Source organism: Chinchilla lanigera, unplaced genomic scaffold (assembly GCF_000276665.1).
Source record: "Chinchilla lanigera isolate Chin_1 unplaced genomic scaffold, ChiLan1.0 scaffold00031, whole genome shotgun sequence".
NCBI lineage: Eukaryota > Metazoa > Chordata > Mammalia > Rodentia > Chinchillidae > Chinchilla > Chinchilla lanigera.
The window spans coordinates 20887908-20912980 of NW_004955432.1; the positions used below are offsets into that span (position 1 = coordinate 20887908).

General features: G+C 38.2%; 1 long non-coding RNA gene across 1 annotated transcript; it reads right to left on the minus strand.

Annotated features, from left to right (window-relative positions):
- On the minus strand, window positions 1–24285 carry LOC102008342. The gene is made up of 5 exons (XR_261537.2): window positions 24093–24285; window positions 22470–22752; window positions 21630–21713; window positions 1434–1517; window positions 1–271 (listed from the first exon to the last, which is right to left on the minus strand). It is a non-coding gene; the product is annotated as an uncharacterized LOC102008342 (long non-coding RNA).
- Between the last annotated feature and the right edge of the window lie 788 nt (window positions 24286–25073).

Below are 25073 nucleotides of genomic sequence, written 5' to 3' on the forward strand. Positions count from 1 at the left end.
TGAATTGCGGAAATCAGCTCTCTGCATCCTGATCTGCATCTGAGGTCTGGGTCTGCGGACGGTGAACTGACAGTCTCGCCCGCATTTACAGTTTAATGTAGCTGTTTCAGTCTCTCCCCCAGAGCTACGTAGCTCTCTCTGGTCACCCGCTCCTCTTGCCCTTTGCCTCTCCCTCCTCTTCCTCCTCCTCCTGTCATATTCTGCTTTCCACACTGCTGCACATCAGAAGCAGTGGAAAAGCTCAAAAAATGAACTGAAAGTGCCACCTTGACTGGAAAGAAAGCATTGAAATGCATAGGATGTAATTCATTCACAAGACAATACTCTGACACCTAAAGTTTACAAGTAGTTTGGAGCTTGGTTTAAATCAATGGAGTTGGCCAGGGATATAGCTCAGTGGCATAGGTGCCTGCCTGGCAAGCACAAGGTCCTGAGTTCAATTCCTGGTACCAAAAAACAAAACATAAATCGATGGAGTTCTTTAACTTCTATTTGGAAAGCAAATTTGGTTATTTGCTTCTATTTGGTTATTTTTATGAAACTGTTGATTGTATTTCCAACCCCAAACTTTCTTTCGTGCTCTAATAATTTGATGACTTTAAAACATTTCTATATTTGCCATATATCAAATGTTGTTTTCAGCACTACTGAGTTATAATTACTCAGAACCCTGTAGCAGCTTTCTGAGAGCTGGGTCAGTGGAGGCCAGGCAGATAAGGAATTAGTAGTTTGTAGGTGTACCTGTTTCATTATTAAAAACTTAAAATTATTTTTTTCAGGCCAATTACAATAATCTCTGCATCAAAATTTTTTTAAAAATGTAAAAAGTAAGAATTAGCAATTAGACACATCTCAGAATCCAATAAAAGTTTTCTTTTATCATCCAGAATTCTGGAAACATAAGGAAACCCATTTGTCTTTTAAGAAATATGATAACTTAAAATACAGCAGCATTGCCTATAATTTTCTATTGTTATTTATAAATGATGTAAAGTGTAATTTTTAAAAAAGGTTTCAAAGTTTGAATAGATAGTTAGGCACAATTAACCAAGGACAATGCAATCAGACCTTGAAGGACTTTCTATTCTAATATTATGTGTTTTTACCGAGATTGTCACATCTGGTAAAGTGAATTAAAATTAAATATATATATAATATATACACATTACAAAACAGGAGACCTATGTAGTCACATGGGAAAAATTAAAGAAGCATCAAAACTACATCCTTTAGCTAAATGTTTATATTAGAAGTTCCCAAAATCTCTTTCTTGCCTGTTTGTGTGTTTTATAGATAGGTAAAAATAATGCCCCTCAAAAGATAAAATCTATTGAGAGGTGTTTTGAGCTAAGAATCTTTAGAGAGCTTATCAGAGACATAAGATTTTATAAGACATAACAGTCAAATTCCTATTTCATACTAGTAACACATACAGTGATAATGGTGGCTCTTGAAATGCAGTCTCATTCTGATATTTAATCCATATTTTTCTCAAATCTTCTAGGACCTTGTAGTATCTACAGGTAAAAAACAACAAAGTTTTGGAAGTCTCATACCAGTACAGGTCTGAGAAACACTTTTGAAAATAAACACATAAGAGTTTCAACTAATTTGTTTTGAAAAGAAAAGACATTTTTAAAAAACTCTGTAATTTTATTAAATATTATCAAGAGTTTTGAGTGAATTTATGAAATCAATTGAAGATCCAATGTTAAAATGAAACATAATGTTGAAACAAAGTCTTTGTTTTTAAGAATATCTCATTCCAGGAGGAAGACAATAAGCAAACAGACACATTTAGATGTTAGGTGGAAAAACGCAAGATAAAAGGAATAACTGTCTGAGTGGGATGGAAGGTGATTATACAGAGTGGTAAAATAAACCCTTCCTAGTATGCTGAACCTAAAGACTGTAAGGGAATCAGCCATTCTGCTATCTGGCAGAAGAGTGTTCCTGGCAGAGGGGAAAGCAATGCAAAGGTCCTGAGGCAAACAGATGTTAAATGTAGCATAAAACAGTCTAGAGCTCTTCATGCCTGAAGCAAAGTGAGAGAAATATCACCAGGAAAAGACATCACAAAGTCTTATGGTTTATATCTAGATGCCCTGCAAGAGTTTCCTCTGCTCAGAGGCAGGGCATTTGGAAGTTGCTCGCTTTGAACTATTAGGGTGAGAATGCTGACTGCTGTTAGCAATCGGAGCCTGATTAGTGAGCGAACAGTAGTGGTGTGACCTGGAAGGACGCAGCTTCCTCCAGGGCAGCCCCTTCTCCCTCTGCTTCCTTCCTGCCGGGATGTGGCGAGTAGCTTTCCCTCTCTCAGACCCTTCAGCCATGCTTTCCTGCCTTGGGCTGGCCAACCATGGAGTACAACTCTCAGCCAAAATAAGCCTGCCATCCTCTGAGTTATGAGAGTTGGATATTTCATCCCAGGAAGAAAGACACTGAAGTTTGTTCCTGTCCCTTTTAGCAGGGATTTTAAGCCCTTGGGCTTTAACTGTGTGTCAGCTAGATATTCAATAGATTTTGAACTGAGGAGTAGTATGACCTGCTTTAACCAACCCCCAACCTCCCAACAACTTCATTTTTTAAAAAAAGCTGTGGAAGTGGAGAAAAATTGCAGACTTACTGGAAGTTGCTGTACCTATCTCTCTTACATCACTCTGACTAATATACCTACTAATACACTAATATACCTTGAAGGAGAAAAGAAGCCCTTGTTTGGGCTCAAGGTCCCAGAGGGTTCTGTCCGTGGTCAGCTGACTCCAAGGCAGAAACGGCGTGGTAGAGGAAAGTGACTCACCTCACGGCAGCCAGAAAACAGGAAGAGGACATGCAGAGAGGAAGGGGCGGGGACAAATTTTACTCTTCAAAAGCACAAGCCCAGGGACCTACTTCCTCCAAGAAGGCTTCCCTTCCTGATAGCCCACCCAGCTAGAGCTCCCCTGCCCCGCCGGTCAGTCCATGGATAAAGTTAGCAGCATCACAGTCCGGTCACCTCTACTTGTGTCTCGATCAAAGCAAATTGATAGTCAATACTAACCATAACTAAAACAATGAAAACAGTAAGTGTATTTCTCCGTTTCCCTCATGGTTGACATTTGATGTGGCATATTTGTCAAAACTAAATTAATCAGCATTACAATTACTACATTCCACACTATTTGACTTTTGTAAATTTCTCATTAAGAATGTACTTCGTTAATTTAAGTTGGTCTAGCTAGTCAGTCTCGTCTGATCTGTGACAGTTTTTAGTCCTTCCTCATTTTTTATGACTTTCACCATTTTGAGTAGTAATATGGAGTAGTTATTTGGTAGTATAGTTGATTAGGCCAAAGGGAGAATGCTTGGTGGTATGCCCTTTTATTTATTTATTTTTGTTTTGTTTTGATTTTTGGTACCAGGGATTGAACTCATGATCTCACGTTTGCCAGGCAGGCATTGTGCCTAAGTTTGGTCTTTTTTTGTCGGTACTGGGGACCGAACTCAGAGCTTGTGCATGCTAGGCAAGCACTCTACCGCTGAGCTATATCACCAGCTTTGGTAGTGTGCTCCCTTAAAGGAATACTTCAGATTAATATTATCTGGTAAAACAATGGGAAATGGGAGTAGAGAAGCTGCATATACTCTTTAGGAACCCTATCAGAGAAATTCTCCAAAGATGGGGTTGGAGATACACAGTCTACACACAGAATATCTGAGCTCCCACCATAGACTTTTAGTGGATCCATGAGACCGAAACTACTTTCATAGTTATGCTAAGGGACTGTTTGAAGCTTTCCCACCATGGTGATATTCGTGTATTTCTAGGGCTGAAGCAGTGGTAAGTAATGCAAAGCACTTTTTTTTTCCTTAATGAAAAGCATGATATCGGCAGGAACACTGTGCAAGTAGTTGTTGTCTTCTGAATCGGAACAAGCTGGTGTTAAAAGAAAATGCCATTCTCAGTTAAGAATGTCTTTGATGGAGACGCGATACATATTGATTGGATAAGATAAAATCTTGGTATTGGGCACAAGACTTGCTGTTTGACAAAACTGGAAGAACATTTCTGCATGCTGCAATGGGATGGTTGTCTTCAGGGAAAACACTTCTATGACTGAGTTCTGAGGTGAATGAGTGGTCTTTCTCACAGTACCGGTTTTACATGAAGCAAGTACTAATAGACAATCTGTAGTCACGCAGATGTGTGTATTTAGCAGACATTACCTTTAAAATGGCTTAAGTAAGGTTGTCACATCAAGGCTTTACTGCAATTATAAATAATGTGCATTCATGTGAAAAGTAGAATATTTTCACAACTTGTACTCCTTAGTTAAAATCTCTTTAACAATTAAATTGACAGTGACAGCAATGAGTGTAAATCAGAAAATATTTTATAATGAAAAGTATTAACAATTGAAAGATGTGTATAACTCAGAACCAAGTATTACAAAGGCCAATGAAAGATGTTAAACAAGATTATCTAAATGTGAAAGATTGCTCGAAGTGCAGGATGGGTCAATGGATTTTAATGCAACAGCATGAAAATTTATTGACATAGCTTCAGTCCTAGAGGAACTAAGCATTAAGAAAAAATATGCAATATTTTTGCATATGGAACATCAAAAATATTCATGATTATTAGAACAAGCTATTATAAGGTTTTTTCTAGCAATATATCCATGCAGTGTTGTACTTTCTCCCTGTACTTGAGTGAAAATACCATATTGCCACAGAGTGAATACAAAATCAGATATTAGATTGATTCTCATCTATTAAATCAGACATTATTTGCCAAAATGTAAAAGAACAAATCTTTTCTTACTAAGCATTTTTGTTTGAAAAGTAATTTTTCACCAAAATGTATTTGCCTTAGTATATAATGAATTCATTGTCATTTTGTTGAATCAGTTGGCTTTAAATTTGTTTTGGTTTCAACTTCTAGTGGGGGAATTATAACACCAACATCAAGAAAAGTTTCTGGAGTTTTCAATGATTTTTAAAAGCATAAAAAGAATCTTTAAATGTTTGAGAAGTATTACTCTAAAGGACAGCTCTGGTCAGGCCACTGTCTTTTGTACAAATCCTTACTGATAATTTAGGTTTGAGAGCAGGGGAGGACATCATTATGGAAAAAGTAACTGATAATTTGCAAAAATTTAAACACAGTTAAAAAGCATATAGCAATTACTATACCAAGTGGATAATTTGAGACATTGTTACAACAAATTATAAGAGATAAAAATATACCATTCACCTTGCACTGCATATTTTTTTAAAAAGAAAAGCCAATTTTCAAATTTAAAAAATTCTCTGTTTAGCTCTCTTGCTCTGCCTTTATCTCTCAGGAAAATATACAAATATATAAAATTGTTTGTCTTTAACTGGTGCACTTAGGCTTCTTTCGTCTTGATTTTTGTCTTTTTCTGTAGACCATATTTCTCAATATTGTATAATTTATGCCAGGATGCTTCCTTTAAGAATTTAGACATTTTTAATAAGGAAGTACATTATATGTATCTTTTAAAGATATGTACCAATTTTTTCTGTAGTTCTAAGTGTCTGTGGCTGTTAGCCCTTCTAATTTTGAAGCTAGGAATTATTTGATAAAAGTTAAAACATTGGTTTAAACAGATTTGTGCAACGAGTGTGGATTTGTTATTCTTGTCTTCCTTGTCCTAAGTTATAACAACAGATCCAAAGCTGTTAATTTCTGCTGCAGATGATTTAAGTTTTGGTCCACTGTGTCAATCACAGCAGAATTGGAACTCAGTTTTTTTGTATTTTAGCTATTTTCACTTTTATTTCATTGAAAACCAATAAATTAGAAGAAAACATTTAATTTTTAAATTCTGTGTTCTTAGTTACAGGCTGGCATTTCAACATTTCCATAATTTTCCACAATTAAAATTTTAAAAGGTGAATTTAAAATAAAACCACATTTCATATTACCTCTACAGTGTAGTTCATAGCAAAACAGTTGCCTAACAAACCATCAAATCTGCCTGCAGTGAGTTGCAGCAGATAAAATGCTGGTTCATTTATAGTTTTCATTTTTTTCAGTTTTCTTAGAAAAACAACCATTAACCATACTCAACCCAGTTTCACCAAATTCAGCTACTCTCTGCCTTGAAGTCTTTGTGGATGTTTAAAGAGATGCCCTTTGGGAGAACTTGGAGTAAATAACTCGGCAGCGTTCTCTACCTTCCTTCGCTGCTCTTGCATTCGCTGTGAAATTACATAGTGAGCATAGTAACGGCTCCTTCCGTTTTTAATTCCTCCTACAGAGAAATTCTAGCCACAAAGTCTGAAGAAGAGCTGTGTTTCTGTCGAGTATGCCCTCAAAATCACTGTGAGAGAATTACCCTCAGGAAATTATGTTTAAAGCACACTGAAGGCCCAGCAAAATATTCTCCTACGTGAACACATTGAATTTTTAAAAAATTACTCAGTAACTAGGGTTTCCATATTTCCATTTCTACCTGGGCAGTGACATTCCATTTCTATTGCAGGTGTCTATAGTTATGCGCCAGTCAGATTTCTTATCCATTAGACTTTCTTCTCTTCATGCTTCCAGCTTCAATTTCTGCTTTATATTTCCCATTGTTTTTCAATTTCTGTTTGTTTTTTTTTTTGTTTTTTTTTTCTTCCTTTCACTTGGTTCGCCCCGTATTCATCTCTTCATCTGAGAAGGTTGCTTCAGAAAAGGTCTCCACTAGGTCAGGTGTCACAAACTGCCTGCAACTGGTTTACTTTTCAGCTTTCCTAGCTAAGCCTCTTGATCAGATGTTCCCGTTTGTTGTAGAGCAAGTCAGGGAACCCTGTAGAAAAGAATTCGAGGTGGTCCAACCCTTGCTGATTATTCTGCTAAAAGTAAAAGTCTTGAAACAGTTGAATGGAAGTTGTTCTCTCTCCTTTTTCCTTGCTGGCTGCCTTGATCACGTTGTCTACCCTTGCAGAGGCAGAGAAGAGCGCTCATTTTCATGTTTATTTCTTCCAAATGAAATAAAACTTCCTGTATGCCTTCATTCCACTTTGCTCCACATCCATTTCTATTTTAATCAAAAGCTTTCTTGGAGTGAGTGAAGGCCACCTACAGAGATAGTTTATGTCTTTAAAAGCTTTGTTTATCACCCAGAGTGATAGTCTATCAGAGCAGATTCATTCTGGTTCAAGGACGTATTATTGTCTTGATTGGGCTTGTACATCAAAAGGAAGAATTAAAGGGTTCTGATGAAAACTTTCCACCGACACACAGGTGGCTGAAAGTATGTGCTAGCCTTTCTTGGGTCCTTTTGTCACCTTTCTTAGCTTTCTTGTTTTGAAACATGATAATAGTAGTATTTGAGTTTTCTGGGGATTTTTGTTCTATATTGCATGCTGTGAAAGGATTTTTCTAGGTTCTGCTTCTGGGCTCCCTCTGATCTTGTGATGTTAAACACGCTGCTGTCTTCCCTCGGCATTACTCTCATCATTTTCTTCTGCACTCGCTCCACTTCTGTCCTGTGTATGTGGGAGGGGGCTGGATAGAAGATGTGAGAGCGAATTTAGTAGAATGGCAGAGTAGGGGGATGTCAGGGAATCACACTGCTGAAAAAAAAAGGCCTCCACAACTTCTAAAGAAAAAAAGGATAGGCTGTACTGGTCTTTGCATTTCTTTTTTTTTTTTTTTTTTTCAATATAACCACAAAAGTTAACTTTTTTCCAATGAAACCTTTAAAAAAAAAAAAAAGAATGACTGTCACTTCTCTTTGAATTTTGATACCATTTAGTGACTAGGATTTTGTCCCATGAAAATTCATGGTGTGTTTTCTAAACAGTAAAGAATGATTTACGTAACTCAAATCCCGTGTTTTCTAATAAGACTAGTGTCATTTTGACCTTGAAGAACTGTGAATTGTAATGAAAATAAATACTTCAATAAAGCATGACATCATATTTTGATTCATTTTGCATTGTGTGTGCGTAAGGAAATACTAGAACTTCCTTTAGATGGTTTTAATACCTTGGGAACTATGTTGACTTTTGCTGTCTGTCTTGCCCCCAGGTTCATGTTTGGAAATTCCAGTCGGTATTAAAACCAGATCTAGTCAGTCAACAACAACAAAGCCGGAAGAATGTTAGGGTTTTTTTTTTTTTTTTTTTTTGAACCACATGTCGCTTTTTAAATATTCCCTTTTTGCCAGTCGTTATGGCGAGAAATATATATTCAGATGAACATCAAGGAAAGTAAAATGTTGACAATAGAAAAATGAGCTAATGTGGATCAAATACCTTGTATGCAATATCATTCTACTATCACTTCCTGCTGCCCACAGCTAAGGTTTAATCATTTTTTTTCCAGTAGATTTTTCTGGAATGATGGGCTGAGGTGATGTAATTGAAACAATCTACGTGTACTAAGTACATTTGATTGTTCTAAGTATAAGGACTAAATTTTATACTACCCCATAATCTTTGATGGTAAAATATCAGCCCTGAGGAAGCTATCTATTTTATTTTTCATACTCATCAGAAATATCTTACATGCATGAAAGAAAATAGAACAATGTCTGACACATATCTCTCGGAGACAAAGATATGGACAGGATTTTGTCAATTGAATAAATTAAGGACTGTACCAAGCAAATTAAGGACTAACAACTTTCCTTTTCAGAGATTTTGATTCTAAGGGAAACAATGCTTAAAAATAAGCACACAATAGAGAACTAAGACATCTAGAAAATAAACACTGAGTAAACTAAAAACTGACAAAATTCCCTGTTCTTCCAGCTCGCTAGAGATTGTCAGTAAAAAGAGAGATGGTGTGAAAATATCGTTTTGATACCTAGTCATTGGATTTAGTGATATACGGAAAGTATTTTAGTTTTATATTCAACAACATCGGACAGTAGTTCACAGCTGCTCTTCTTAGCACCTTGCAACACGCATGTGTCTTTCTCTCTTTCCCTCCTATTCCTACCCATCCCCGGGGAATAGCATGTTCTAATTGGTTCCAGTGAATCCCTCTTTGTGTTACCTATTCACCTATTCCCTTTTATGCATATCCTCCCTTCTCTTTCTCTCCCCATTCAATCATCTTTGCATATATTCTGGTAAATGTGTCTTACTGAATTAGTACACATACTTGTTAATTTTAGTAAATGGTGTTGCATGTTGGATTTCTGAAGTTTTTAAAAAATCAGATCAAGTTTTTCTGGATCTAGTCATGCTGCTTTTTGCATACCTAATTTGGTGCTCTTGCACGTAGTATCTATTATATGCTAATTATTGCTCATATTACAGTGAATAAATTACTTAAACTAAGGTGAATTTCTTTAAATCAATAAAACAATGAATGCCATCCAGGCAGGGTGACACACAACTCTAACTGCAGCACTCCGGGAGGCGGAATCATGAGAATTACAAATTCCAGCATACCTTGGGCAACTTAGGGACTTAGACTGTGTCTCAAAATAAAATTAAATAAATAAATAAGTTCATGATGTGGTCCAGTGCAAACACTCTGGACTCAATGCTCAGTGTAACATGAAAACAAAAACAAAACAAAGCAAACAGAAACCACAACAAAACAAAACAGTAAAGGACATACTAACTTCCTAAAGTGGTGTAAAAATGAAACAAATGGCTGGGGATATAGCTCAGCGGCAGAAGTGCCTGCCTGGCAAGTGCAAGGTCCTGAGTTCGATTCCCAGTACCCCCCCAAAATGAAATGAACATTCATGGGACAGGTATCTGGCACAGAAAAAGTTCTCAATGAGTAAGACCAGTTCCTGCATCTCAAGGAGTTTATTATGGAGTGATGAAATAGGAGAAAGGATGGTGGGAAGGATGTGTTTGTAATACACAAGAGGAAACTGGAGAATTGGAAGGATTAGAACATGAAAAGTTTCTCTGTAACTGAACAGGGAATCTGTACTCTAAATTTTAGCAACAGTTTCCATTGGAATCACCTGAGAGTTAGAAATAATATTATTGGGCCTTATCCACAGAGATTTGGCCTACATATGTTGTTTATATAAGTTTTCAACATACAATAGAGTGGACTATATGTTTCTACTATGTGTCACGTTAAGTTCTTTGTTTAAAATTGGTAGTGGGAAACGGTCTTCGTTCCTAGATCTGAATTTCAACATCTCAAGTCTTGGAAATAAGAAAGTGCTCGAAACACTGTTTAAAACATGAATCAATAAATCTTGAGGTATGGGTGATAGGAGTGGGGTTCGTTTCTTATCAAATCGCCTTTTGAGCCTCTGTTAAACTATTACTGTCTTCTACTGCTTGCCTCTGTTAATCCTGACAGCAAAAGAAAAGCCATCTCTTATAGCCCTTTCAGATTCTGGGAGAATAATCACTGTTACATCAGTAGGTTCCTGGCTTTAAAATAAATGAAACTCTGGAATCAACACTGTAAACAAGCTATTCAGGTGACGCTTAGGGTTGTTGCGTTCAGTAACTGCTTGCCAATGGGGGAGGGAACTGACATATGTTTTATAGACCACTGATGTCTGATATTAACCACAAGCCACATGTAGCTACTTAAATTAAAGTCAAATATAGTTGCTCTGTTGCAGTAAATATTTTATATTTCCAGTCACCACATGTGCCTAGTTGCTGCTATCTTAGCGCAGATATAGGACATTCTGTCCCTTGTAGAAAGTACCTGCAATGGTGGATACATTGTGCCAACTTGACAAGTTTAGAAGCTTAATTAAGGGACTCAGCAGGGGGCCAGGGTCCTCACTTTGTGAACATCCTGAGCCTGTGCAAGAGGAGGGCACGGAGATGGCGTGGGTGTGGCCGTAAAGGATTCATCCTAGGTTGGAGAGCCTGTGTACAAGGGAGAAGAGGCTTGCTCCCCCGCTTTGCTCTTGCTGCCTTTGCTGTCTTCTGCTGCCTTGAGCTGTTGCCCTGTGCTGTGCCACCCTGTCTTGGAACCAGCTGATTGTGGACTGAAACCTCCACAACCTGTGAGCTAAACAAACTTTTCCTTCCTTACTTTTGGGTGTTAGGTATTTTGTCTCAGCGACGAGAGAAAAATAACCAAGACCTTACCTTTTATAGCCATATTTGAGAATCATTGTCCCAATGGGAAGCGTGAGGACACAGTTCATGAGACTAGAATCTAGTTAGGAGAACGTTTTCAAAGTCAGAGGAGCTTATCAAGGACCAGGTTACGGTCACTGTTGAGCAGGGCCGAGCGGCTAGGTACTGAGAAGGTCAGAAAGAGTCTACTTACGTTAGCTTTGGGAAGTCCCTGCTGTCACTGGTCGCCTGTTGGATGGGTGAAGGTGGACTGGGAGGGCCCAAAGCCAGCACTGGGAGAAAGCTAAAGAACTTGACACAGGCAAAGTGAACAGCCCACCCCAGAGGTCGGATGACACGCATTTTTAGTGTTTTTCTTAATACTCTTTTCTATTTTCCAAATTCAGTGCAAAGAATACTACGACCACAGAAAAGGGGATGGAAGTTCTTTAGTGATCTTGCTTTGGTTTGGCTGGCCATGGATGAGAAGAGAAAATGTAAGGGAATACAGAGTTGTGGGAATTTTCCTCTAATTTTAGGCAGCCTAGCTGTGTATATTGGCTGGGGAAAAGGATCGGTAAGGAGGAAAAGGAGATCATAGAAAAGAGACTTAAAATAGACAAAAGTGAGGCATTTCGTGGCAAGAGAGTGAAAAAAATGGATTTTCATATGCAAAACAGTTTTCATTGTGAAAATAAAACAGAAAAGGAAAACAATTTCGAGTCAAAGAAATACAGTGCTGACATCTCAGAAGCATAACTCAACTAGTGTTTTTGTTAGTAAGTCTCAAAAAACAATCAAGATAAGGGCATTTCAGGACATGCTGTTACTCGCTTTCAAAAAGTCACGTTACACTAGTGAAACCAAGTAAATACCTGCTTCTGAAGCTAAGCGGTGAGCAAATGGTTGAATTTCATACTGCAGATTGTTTTGTAAAATGTTAGAGGAAGCAAAGCCCTAATGATCCAAGGAAGTTTTTTAGTTAAGATTCTACGCCTTGAAGTTTACTTGGTATTTATAAAGGAAAACTAGTAAAAGGAGACCAGAGAGGTGAGAAGAGAGATGGGAATCTGCCGGTGAAAAACTTATTTAAATAACCTGGAAAGGGGCTGGGGACTTAGCTCAGCGGCACAGCGCGTGCCTGGCAAGTGCAAGGTCGAAAGTTCGATTCCTGGTACTGGAGAAAAAGCAATAAATAAATAAATAAATAAATAACCTGGAAAATCTTGACCTTAAAAGTCATAGAAAGGAATTTAGATTGATGAAATAGTAAAAAAAATCATTAAATAACTTTAATTCACTTTTTGTGATCATAATCTTTGTTGTATTAATTTGAAAGATAGAAATATTATAAGGAAAAAAATGCAAGTGCTTGTTATCGAATCATGGGGATTGGATGTTGGTATTTTAAATGTTTTCTTTAAATAATTGTATATGTATAAAAGTATTTATAGCTTATAAACCATTAAAACATGCTGATATATAAAAATAATTGGCCTCAAATATGTCTGCATCCTAATCACTGAAATCTGAGAATATGCCTGACTATATATTGCCAAATTACATATTACATGGCAAGGGAAAATTAAGAATGCCAGTGGCTTTATTTGCTAATAAACTAATCTGGTTAATAAACTAAGCTATTATTAGTTTTGAAGATCCAAGGATATGTGAGAGAAAGAATAACAAGAAATAAGACAAGGCAAAGATATGTTCTTCTTTAGGCCTTCTAGAAATGCACATAGTCTTACTAACATATTGATTTTAGCCATGTAAGACCCTCTTTAGGCTTCTGATCCCCAGAACAAGAGCATCATAAATGAATGTTATATTTGTGGTATGTTGTTATCGGGACAACAGAAACCTAATACATTCTGGATTTGTAATTTTAGATTTTATAAAATTTTACTGTCAACCATAAGTGTTTTACTATGGTTTGAAATATTTTCAAGAAATAGTCATTCAAGAGTTATGCAACAATTATTGGACATCCCATATTTTCTTAATAAAAATCTATTATTGAATAATTAAGTAATTTCCAATTTTCTATAACTAATCTTTTGGGAAAAAAAACTCTTTATAAATATATCACCCATCCTTATGAAAATGGAAAAACAAGAAAAAAATGAGCAAAAATTTATATTGCTAATGAGATATTTTAAAGCCTTTGAATAGTTATTACGAGATTTTTTTTTCACACAGGCTATACCTATTTGACCTGCACAAAGGACACCGAATGTCCACCCTGGAAACAACTCTTGTGACTCAAATATGGCAACATGGGCCTTAATTTGAAAAAAAAGAAAAAAAAAGTTAATTCTTTTTTTTGTGATTTTTTTTCTTTTTTTTGTGATTTAAGCTTTCAAATAAAATTAAATCATTTCTATTGATTATTCATTTAGAACAGTATTTTCACATTTACCAGTCCCTTTTCCGTAGCTGTTAGCTTAGACTTCTGAAATGGTCATGCCAATGAAAAGCACGCTTATGAGTCAGGTAGGACAGAGGAGGGGTGGGGCACGTCTTGTGCAACCCTCCCAGGAGCAGAGGGATGAAGTGTTCTTCATTTTAGGCGGTGGGTGCGGGAAGGAGAAGGCATAATTTACATAAGAGATGTTTTGAAGGAACCACTGAAACCTTTCAAAGGCTGCCAGGATGTATGGGTAAGGAGCTATGAATCAGAGCGGCTCTGCTTTGAGCCAATTCCGCTGCCAGACTTGCAGACTCATGACTGAGACAATTATACTGGGTGGTGACAGGGTAAACTGTGGAAACATCGCTTTGAGTATAGCACACATGACGAAGTGGAAAGTGGCAGGTATTTGGAGGCAAGAAATTAGAGCTCAGGCTGGAGGACGGGAATGTGCCGCCCTCCTTTTCTATACCTCCACAGCCTCTGGGTAGGTTAGCTTTCTCCATCTCCAGTCCAGTCTCAAGAACAGTTCCGATACCTCAGGACCAGTAACGTCATTTCTCTGCCTAAGACCCCAGAAAAGACAAAGCTCTATGATCTCCGGTTCCAGCTGGAGTATCTGATGACTTCGACTCCACACCCTAACTTCGGGTTCCCCCATCCCGTCCTGCTTTCCATCCAGATACGCCCCTGAGCATTCCTCAGCAAGACCTCCCTCATCTCAGCACTTCACCTTGCGTTGCGGCGGCTGCCTGGAAAGTGCCTCCCGTGTCCCCGAGCCAAGGCTTTCAGATTCCTCAAGTCCTTTCCTAGGAGTCATTCTGCACCTAAGGTTTACCCCGCCTGTTCTATTTCTCCCCTCGGTAAACCCCAAATTCCAAACCCTTACTCTACTTCTCCTTTCTGGCTACTACGCATTCCTTTCTGACATATTATCTACTTTACTATGTTAATAGGGCTTTTCTTTCTCCAGGATACGAGCTCTTCCAAAGCCAATAATAGGGACCCAGTAAGTATTTGTGGAATTATTTACTTCCTGCAAGTTTAGTGACATCAGCTGTTCACACCATTCCTGTGAAATAACTTTGACATTTTTACCAGACTTCAGTACCCAGCCCTTAAAGATTCTATTTTTAATCTTACCCTGCCCAAAGAAAACTCTCTGTGAACAACGGTCTGACGCTAATCATTTTCATTTGCATTTTATATAATCCACAACTTGCTTGGCTTGCTTGTCTACATGACATGCGTCTGGGAAATGGTCTTCACCATTCATTCATATCTGTCTTGCTGATGTTTGATGACTTGGCTTATTTTGTCCAGTTCACCTCATGATTCCTTGAGAAATTTGGCCCAGCCTCTTCCAGTGGTGAGAAAATATTCACTACAGGCTGATGAGGTGACTGCTTCTCTCTGGGATTATGGCATTCAAGAAGCTTCAAATGAAAAACTGAGTTGTTCTTGTGCCTGCCAGGCTTTACTGCTGCTGTCCAGGAACTCAACCCTCCTAAATCGTTAAAGTATTTTACTTACATGTCCAAACAGTTAAGGTGACAAAGGGATCAGCAAAATGCCACAGAATAAAGTGCCTTCTTCACCACATACTTCACCTTTGTATAAAGCACACTTCTCTCCTAAGAGAAGCTTTCTTCTAAGTTATATTAAAGATGCCTTTCAAATAAAGGCCTGGCCCAACCTGAATGACAGCAAGGTCACTCCGATCAGAAAATATTCTGAAAACTATCACAGGGAGACCCTGAATCATCTCAGAGTCCAGGAACTTGCGTATAACCAACGGATAAGGAAGGCCCCAGGGTCATTGCATGGCTCAGCTTTTCTTTTTAGATCTGGGTTACTGTCTTCTCTTTGCTACCAATTCAGTGCATTAGTTTTCTTTTTTTCTTTTTTCTTTTTTACTTTAAAAAGAGTAGCAAATGAGACACAAACAGACAAAAAATAGAACAATAGCAGCATTCCAGTATCACAAACAAAACAACCGAAGCAAGCACATTTAAAGTGATACAGGGTTTCAAGACAAAATAATACAAATTAACAGTGGTTGAAGGAATAAGTAAAACTCAAAAAGTACAATAAATGATAGAAAAGGGAAAGGAATTGCTCGAAGAATTGCTCAAATGACTGGGATGAGGGAAAGAAGAAAAAAGAAAGAAGGAAGGCAAAATATAAATATATATATGAATAGCTGCGGTGCATTAGTTTTCTTTGTCATCTTGTTATTCCCATTCTCCCAAAAGTGTTATACTCCATGAAATTCAATACTGAAGTCTAGAGCTAGAAATAAATAGCAACTGTTGGTCTAACCCACACCCCGGTTTTGTTTGTTGTGCTATAGCAACCTATCATAAATTGGGTAGAAATTATTTGTATTTGTTCCAGAAAATGGAAAAATCCAGATGTTGGCAAATTGAGTATCTGGTGATGGTGTCCTTCCTGCTTCAGAGATGGCACCTTCTTGCTGTGCTCCCACAGGATGCCAGGGGTCATGACCTCCCTCAGTCCTGTTTCAGAAAGGCACTAATCCAAACCCTGAGGAGAAGGCCTAATTTTCTAGTACCTTGGGGCCATGATGGTGAACCTTCCAGACATGAGGGCCCACACTGCAGCTCCAAACGCCCTTGTTTATCACAAAGTTCCGACACTTAAACCTGAATACTGAGGTTCTAGTTGAGAACAAAAAAAGCCTCACATATTAACATCTTTTTTCTAAAGAGCAAAAACAAATAACATCCATGCCATAGGTTCTCCACCACTGCCTTGGAGTATCCTAGCCTTAGAGTTTAGGATTTTTTAAAGTGAGTTTGTGGGGGAAAAACGGACATTCAGACCATAGCATACATCTATGGAATGGAGACCAAATCAGAGGACATTGGATCCCCTGTTTGAAACTGTATCACTTTCCACATCATATCACTTTCTATATTTTTTAAACTTGAAAACTTATAATAAGGCACACTGTATCTGATTTAGGCTATTGCTGCCAGGTGGAGAAAATACTGTTTTCCTTCTGTTGATAGCTAAGGTAACTGGGATCTAGAGAATTTATGAAATGCCCCATGTTACAGTAACATTGTTATTAGAATTCGTGCTGCTCAATTCTTCAAGCTCTCCAGTTTATAATTACATAAGCAAAACTACTTAACATGAAGCATAATTGCAACTCAGCTCAATTAATCTGCTACTCAAATGAATTATTACTTTATTTATAAATATTTAGAGAAATTTTGGCAGTGGTGATAGTCCAAGGTCTGGATTTCATATTTTGGAACAAGATTCTTCCAAGTATAGGCACTGTAATTTTTGGTTGCTCATGAAATATTTATCAACGCTAATGCCAATAAAAATAATGCCATGGTGATTATACTCTTGTCATTAATGCTCTGAAAGAAGTAATTTGCAAATTGGCACACTGTCATTCAAAGTGTTAATTTACCCCATGTGGGTAACCAATTGCTCTTGGATTCAGGCTAGGCACAGTTGTCAAGGACCTGGAGTTTCTTCTGCAGCATTCACACGCGATCGGTCCTCGAGTCTTTTGAATCTGTACAGCTGTTTGTACAGGCATTTCCTGCACCCCTCAGAGCCCCCTATCATACCGCCCTTCCCACCACCTGAGCTCAGGCCCCGCTTGCCTCTTATCTACTGCACTGTACGGTAACTGCTCTCCTTGCTGTCACTCAGACTCCGTGTAAAATCATCCCGCTGCCAAATGAGCCTTCTCAAAACACGGTTTTGCTTCTTCATTTGCTCCTAAATAGAACTCAATGCTGGGCCTCCTCTCACACACCTGAGTGTTCACAGACATACACAGTAATTCTCCATTTTCATGCACTTTGTAATCTGCCACAGGACTGTAAGCATATGCATTCTGAATAATTAATGCGGGCATGGCCCGGGCGTTGGGAGTTTACAAACCTCCCCAGGTGATTCGGATGTGCACTTAAGGCTGAGAACCACTTTTTAGCTTATTAAAAGAAGCAAATTCGCATAGAAGGGAAAACAACCCCTAAGAGTTCAGGGACTAGCGCTCACTTCTGGTGTTTTTTCAGTACTGAGCAGAAGCACTGTCTCCTGTACATCAAAAAATACTACCAAATGCACTTGCTTGTCTCCAAATGTGACGCGAAGTACTTGGGCCAGGATCATTTTATATCTTGCACAGTACACACTGCTATTTGACTTTGTATTAGTAGCTGGAAAGTTAGTGTGTGACCTCATCAATTTTATGAAGCAAACTGGACAACAATCAAATCAACAAAGTAATTACAAATTACCATAAAACTATTAAGGAAATAGTTGATATTATAAGAGAAATCTTAAGGTCTGCATGCACAAGATAGTAAGAGAAGACAGTCATCCACCCACATCTCTCCGGTTCCCTGTCCTCCGTTTCAGTTACCCACAGCCAACCACGACCTTGTGTCCCTTGCATTTCAAGGTGAAGGTGGGGGAAGTGCAGTGCTGGAAGATATTTGGAGAGAGACCACATTCATTTTGATTATAATACACTGGTATAATTGTTCTATTTTACTATTCAGTACTGTTACTAATCTCCTTCTGTGCCTAATGTATAAATTCAACTTTGCCATGAGTCCAAGTGTTATGAAAGGGCACCTTAGCCACAAGATTGGGCGTTGTTTGTCTTGTATGGCTACACTGGGGGTCTTGGGAGTTATCCCTGCCAATAAGGAGAGGATCAGACGATGTAATCAGAAGTCATGATTTTTGCTTTTTAGGTCTGCCTGCTCCCAACTTTTAAAAATCAACAAAGCAGACCATCCTAAAATAAGGTCCCAAGTAGATTCCTGAAGGATCCATTGCTTGAGGCATGTGACCTCACAGAAGGAAAATTCCTGCTTGGAACATTGACTAAGGGATTTCGCCTCATTGTTTTTCCCACTTTCAGCACCCAAGTTGTGATGAAATAGGGAGATGCAATCTAAAACTTGGGGCCTTCAAGAGCAACAGGAAAGGATTAAACTAAACACAAACAATTGTGAACATGAGGCAGTGGGGCTCGAGTAGACATACCCAAATCTTCTCTACGGAGGAATGATCAAAGCCCTGCCCATTGTTCCTCGAATGGAGTCTCTACTGAGGCTATGTAGATTTCTCACCTTCCTGGGGTAAGAAATTGGTAATCCTGGGGAGTCCGCACTGTTGCTGCAGAGATATTTTTCCCCGAGGAGGGCCATCTTTCTGTGGCTTATTATGGTTGTTTCCTAAGGACCCACTTAGGGCTATCAAAGGCAGTGCTGGGGACAATGTTGTGCTTTATAAGCCATTCCTGAAAGACAACTTGAATCCTTGTGAACACGTCCACATACAATAAAATGAGACGTGTCTGCCAAAATTCCAAGTCAAGTGGGTCTGGAACCACAAGTGTCTACCAACTGGAGAAATCCCATGAGTTAAGGACTAAATGGATTATGGAGGGCAAAGGTGGAAATGAGTCTCCAGGGGTCTAAAGAAATGCCCAGACAGTGACATTTTTACTTTGTCTCCAAACTGTTCCTATTTTGGTGAAACTGTTCCATTCGGTTTAAGTACCAACTGGTTCTGTCAAGACTATAATACATAATGCCAGGTAAAAAACTTGATTCCTCTAAAGCTCTTTAAAAGTTCTCCATAGTTAATTCCTTCTGTCCTTCTCTTCAATAATCATAATAAGAATGGTGATAAAACAACAAGTAGCGTTTATTAAAGACTTGTTGGCTGGCTGGCAGTGTGCTAAGACTTTAAACCTCTAGCCTCTTCTCTGCCTCTCTGGTCTGAAGGGTAAGCATGTGCTATAACATTAAGAAAGTCCTCTGTAGTCAGTCGCTTTTGGCAAGAAAAACAGTAGCTAGAAATAACTGAACTGCACAATCTCCTGTGTGTTTACCTGCATATGGTAGGAAAAGTCACGAACTTCTTACACGTGAGGTTTTGCCCTAGGGATTTTTTGTCCAGGATCATGCTTAGTTTCTCATCAAGGCTGCAACCGCAGCTCCCTCTCGTACATTATGGGCAAGAAAACAGCAAAGTTAGCCTCATTGCTTCTGCCACTCTTAAACTAGAGTGCACAACCAGGGATTGTCTCTGAGGAGTCACACAGCAGGATTATGTGAACTGAGGTGCTGGGAATCAGGAGCGGATGGAGATACAGCACTTCAGGGTAACCATCCTGAGAGTCCCATGAAGCTCGTGCAGCAGTCTAGCTTGGTTGGACCAAGCAATCGCACCTACCTGCTGTATCTGATTGGTCCACCAGGAGTTACTGCATCCTCATGCTTCTGCCTACTGGTTTCTCAAGTTACCTTCTCTAGCTAGAGATTAAGGGAATCTGAGCCCCTGGGGGATCAGACACTCTACTCCTTGCCCCTGTTGCATCTCATGCACTCCTCTGAAGACAGAGAACTGCTCCATTCACAGAGCCTTAAAATCATTTTGCTTTTCTGATTCCCTATGTGTTTTCTCAGCTGCCAGTTTTCTTGCTTTAAGTACCCAGGTACTATATATTACAACTATATAAAAACCCAAGACATCAGTTAAAGGGAAAGGAAAACTGAAAGTACTGTAATGAAAAAAGAAATGCAAAATCCCAGCTGTTACTCTATATTATATTAACACTTTCAACCTAAAAGTCACCAGCTTCTATTACTGTTCACATTTTACAAGTGCAGAAACTGAGGCATAGAGGATGAAGAAATTACCCAAGGTCACCGAGCTGTGTAGGGCAGAGCTTGGACTTGAACCCCAAAAACCTGCTTCCACCAGCTCTGTTCTTAGCCACTTTTCAGGGCTATGGATGTGATTTTAATTTTTACCTCATGTTTGTTTGATGTGGACTGTTTGCATAAGGTGAACGAGGCAAAGTTTTCCACAGTTTCTCACTTAGACACAAGATTAATGTGTTGAGCATGATCAGGGTCGACCAGCACTCTGTTTTATAAATTAACCTCAGTGATGCTCTAGCCAGACTGTGCTGGGAAGTGAAAGGTTTTTATCTTGGGTCTTCTCATTTACTCACAGGCAAAGCCAGCTGTGTCCAAATCTTTCACTTCTGGACTATAAAGGGAGAGCATTGCTATGAGATTATTGCATTTTATTCAGAAGACTGAAATGTGGGGATATAAGCTTATAAGCTTCTGGGGCACAAAAATCTAACAGGACCTGGTGATGTCTGGTAAAACAATTCAGAGAAATTCCTCAGAAATATTCAGCAAGAGTGATGTCAGAGTCACTGGGAAACATATGTGTGTAAGCCCTTTCAAGCTGTTGTCTCCATGAAACTCCTGTTGTCTTGGACACAAAGGATATCATTGTTGTTAGTTAAATTAACTGCCTGTGTAAAAGAATTATAAACTGCTTTACTTAGATGTGTTCATCCTGCCCATGGTGACCACTGAATTATAAACAATTTATTGTTTTCTAAGGAGCAGCTAGGGAATATATCACATATAAATTAAAGAGGAATAATCACAAATACAGGGGAGGTACAATAGTACAGAACTCTAGTGTATAAATTGAATATTAAATAACACCTGTCAACATGAATAATTAGATTCATTATCATTTTTATTTTGGTAGAGAAAATTTATATATGCCTATCATACCTATTGATCTTACTTTATAACTTATCTGATGTTAAGCCAAAGGATATCCAATTTCTGATTCTAAGTCATATCACCTTTAGTGTTCAAAAATTATTCCATAAGGTGCCAATTTCATCTGCATATTTCATAGGAAGCCGATTCTTTCTACTTGAATTTGATGAAATATCTCTCCCTTGGTATTGATGAGTCACATACTTGGAAATTGTTCAGCAAGGGGAAGCAGAGCAGAAAGAAATAAGATGCTAAGATTTGTCTAGCACTGAATCCACCTGATAATTATTCCTAATCTACCATCATGCTATTGCCTAGTTGGGTTTATTGTAATTTTAAAATTATTATGTAAATAGATAAGAAACATAACATTCAGTCAAGGAGTGAGAAAAATGTCAATAAATTAAAAACTGAAAAAGGGAGGTGAACATTATTAAGATAAAGATAGAAACTGACGTTTAGAAAGGTAAGTTTTTCCAACTAAATCGAAGCACTCATTCTTTGAAAAGAAAGCAATGACATAGATAATTATTGAATCAATTTCACCAACAAAAGAAGATAACATGTATACAAGGACAAAGTTTTAGTGGTTAACTGTTATTTACCTTCTCAGTATCTCCCCACAACTGGAGCTCTTATTTTCATTTGATAAGTTATACTCCTGCTCCCATCAATCTGAGAACTCAAACCTAGAAAAAAGCATGTAATTTAGCCTCATGCCGGTCAGCATAGCCTGTTAACATGGCCTGTGTGTGTCCAGAGAAGGATATTCTCCCATACACAATGTGAAACTATGAAGAACTGCTCTTGGGAGATGCCAGGCACCATTTTCAGACAGAGGACATTTGTAAGACACGCATGGTGGAAATTGATTTTTCTATAACATATTTCTATATTCAGTAATGAATATCTAAAGTTTTTCTTTCAAAATGTCTTCATCTTTCTCCATAAATTTCAGAACTATTTTATAAATATCTTAGAAGATGGTATTTTTGTTTTTGTTGGAGTTATACTAAATTTATTAACTTGGTCAGAATTAACATCTTTAGAGTCTGCTCCCACAGATTTTATTTAAGTATCCATGTTCTTTTTTTCTTCTAAATCAGTTTCTATTCTTTAGACCTTAAGCTTTATATTTAATTATAATTGTTTTACAATTTTGGAAAAAACTGATTCTAGATTTTGTTAGAAGAGTTAATGGGGAAAAATTTCCAAAAATATATTAAAAAAATTACAAAATGAGAGAAAAGTTCAATATATACATAGCAAAAATAAAAGAAGAACAATCAAATATTATTGTATCATTACTACTGGAATAGAAAGATCCAATGATACACCAATATGCCAGGACTTAGTGTGTGTGTGTGTGTGTGTGTGTGTGTGTGTGTGTGTGTGTGTTGTCATTTCACCTGCAGCTTGAATTTCCTCTCCTTGCCCACACTGACCTCTTACTTCACAAGTTCCGTGTCAGCCACCTTCCTGCTGAGCTGCGTCTGAGGAGGCGCTGACGGAGGGAAGCTGGAGAAAGAGCGAAGTCTCCCCCTCAGTAACTCACTCCTGTACCCAGCCCTGTTTCACGGACTCCTCTGCCTTCTGTGTGTCCTTCAGGGCTCTGCCTCCTGCTGGGCAGCTTTCATGTCTCTGGTCTCACCTCTGACGGGAAGCTCTGTCTTAGGTCCCAGTACCTGCTGATGGCTTATTTCCAATCCCCACCGTTTCTGTGTGTTTCTGCTCAGTAAAAGGAAAAACTGAGATAACCTACTTGAGATTACAGTGAGAATTTTACCACTTTTTGTATTTAAAATCCTTACAACAGAAATTATTTGAAAGGTTGATTATTATATAAAACTGGGCTAAAAAAACAAATGCCAACTTCTAAACTTAAAAATTCATTATTTAGAAGTTTACTAAGCTTGGGGGAAAAGTATAGGTAACAAAGGACTAATATTAATATTAAACTGTTCCTGACAAACAATATAGATTAAGGGCATAAATTAAAATTTTAAAAACAATACTACCAATCATTAAAGCAAAATCAGTTATTAAAATAATGTAGATTTAAATTACAAAGGTCATATATATTTGATGCAGAATTTAAAAATTTGATGTGGAATTTGTTGGATATGTAAATATAAGCTCACAACTGAAGTGTGGGAAATTAAACTACACAATTTTTTAAAGAGGAAATTGTAAAAACTGGAAAAGTGTAGAAAACACGTACAGTCCTATAAGATTATTTCTGAAAATATTTAGATTTGCACATAACATTACAAAGACAAAGCTGCATGCTACAGGGCTGATGACTTTATTGGTGAATTTATAGCAGCCTGATATCCCAGAGTAAGAATTGCAGCTTAAATCATTGATATAGAAAATTAGCTATTGGCAAGAACAATGTTTTAAAAATATGTCACTAAACTTTGGAAGAGCATAGACCAAAAGTGCAAATAGGTTTTATGAAAGGAAAATAGGGTTCATAAATATTTAATCTCTGTGTTTCTGTTTGGCATACTTTTGCGACTGGATATGGATTATTTTTAAAGAATACAAATATGTTAAAACCTAAAGTTCAACTTCTAGCTTACTTTTTACTTTCCAGAATTTAAAAATAACAGGTGTAACTGGAGCATCTCTTTGTAAAATGAACCAAAAGGCCCAAAAATATTTCATCTAACAATGAAACACCCTAAGTCGTGCAGCTTGCCTCTCAGAATCCGGGGAGGGAGCTCTCCGAAATGAACACTTTCTGGAGAGTGGACACCTCCCTCGGAACACGGATGGCCCCTTGGAAGCGCTCAGTGGCTGTCACAAGGACACACAGCTCTAAGAGTGAACATAGGTGCTACTTGTTCCCTGTTCCAGGTGCAGTTTTGCCTAGTTCTTATTTATTTACTTAGGCTAATTTCTCTTTACCTTCTCATTTCTGTGCAAGACAAGAAAAAAAAAAAAAGATGTATGTCCCTCTGTGAATAAAGCCAGTGGTTTTCCCGATGACCTCAATGAGTATTTCTTGGAGCGGCTGAAGACTTTCATGGGGGTGAGTCACCCCTCATCCTGCGGTTCCTTACCCGTTAGCTTCTCCTCTCACGTTCGTCTTTTACTGCTGCTGCAGGAAGGCAGACAAAGCAGTGAGCATTATACCGCCCCAGAACTGGTGTTTGCCTTCTGATCTTCAGATTTTAATTGAACAATTTTTGATGACGGTTACCTTCTGGCTACGTACGTATATGTTCATCACAGTCAGTATCTTGGTTTATTTGTCACTGGGAAAAAGTACCGGGCTTCTGCAGCGTAGAGGAGAGGTTTATTGTGACTCACAGTTACAGCCCGTGCTAGGCTGCCTAAGCGCAGTAGGTAGGACACGGCAGAGGGGCACGGCGGGAGAGGTAGCAGGAAGCAAGACAGAGTGAAGGGAGGCGCCGGGGAAGAAGATAAACCCTTCCAGGCCACAGCCCCAGGGCCCCCTTCCACAGACCTCCCTTCCTAACCCAAGTCAGCCGTGAACCCACAACCCCATCCCCTGCCATGCCCTCACCTAGGCGCATGTGAGGCTCTTGGGGGTGGCCCAGCTGTGAACCACCAAGGTTGGGGGCCCTACCTCTATTATCACTCTGATAGTCACCAAATCCGGTACTCATCATGTTCTAATATGAAGTATTATGGATTCTAAAGCTGAAATCCACATGCTCAGAACACAGCCGAGAATTACTATGCTTATTTTGGGGATGTCTTTGTTGTGTACTGCTACAAAAATCAGGGATAAATGTAAAGTTTCCGGTCAAGCTTTTTATAATGTAGCAATAATAGCTCTATTTTATAGTTAAAAGTTTCACATATATGAAAGAAATAACAATAGACAACCACAATACATATTTCTTTTAAAAATAGAATGGGACAACTAATTGACAGAAATTATTATATACATATATAATATGATATGTAAATTAAATTTTGTATGGATAAAATAAATCATACATTTGGGGGTTTGTTTATTTGTTTGTTTGTTTTTGTCTTTTTGAGACAGATTTTCACTATGTAGTTCAGGCTTG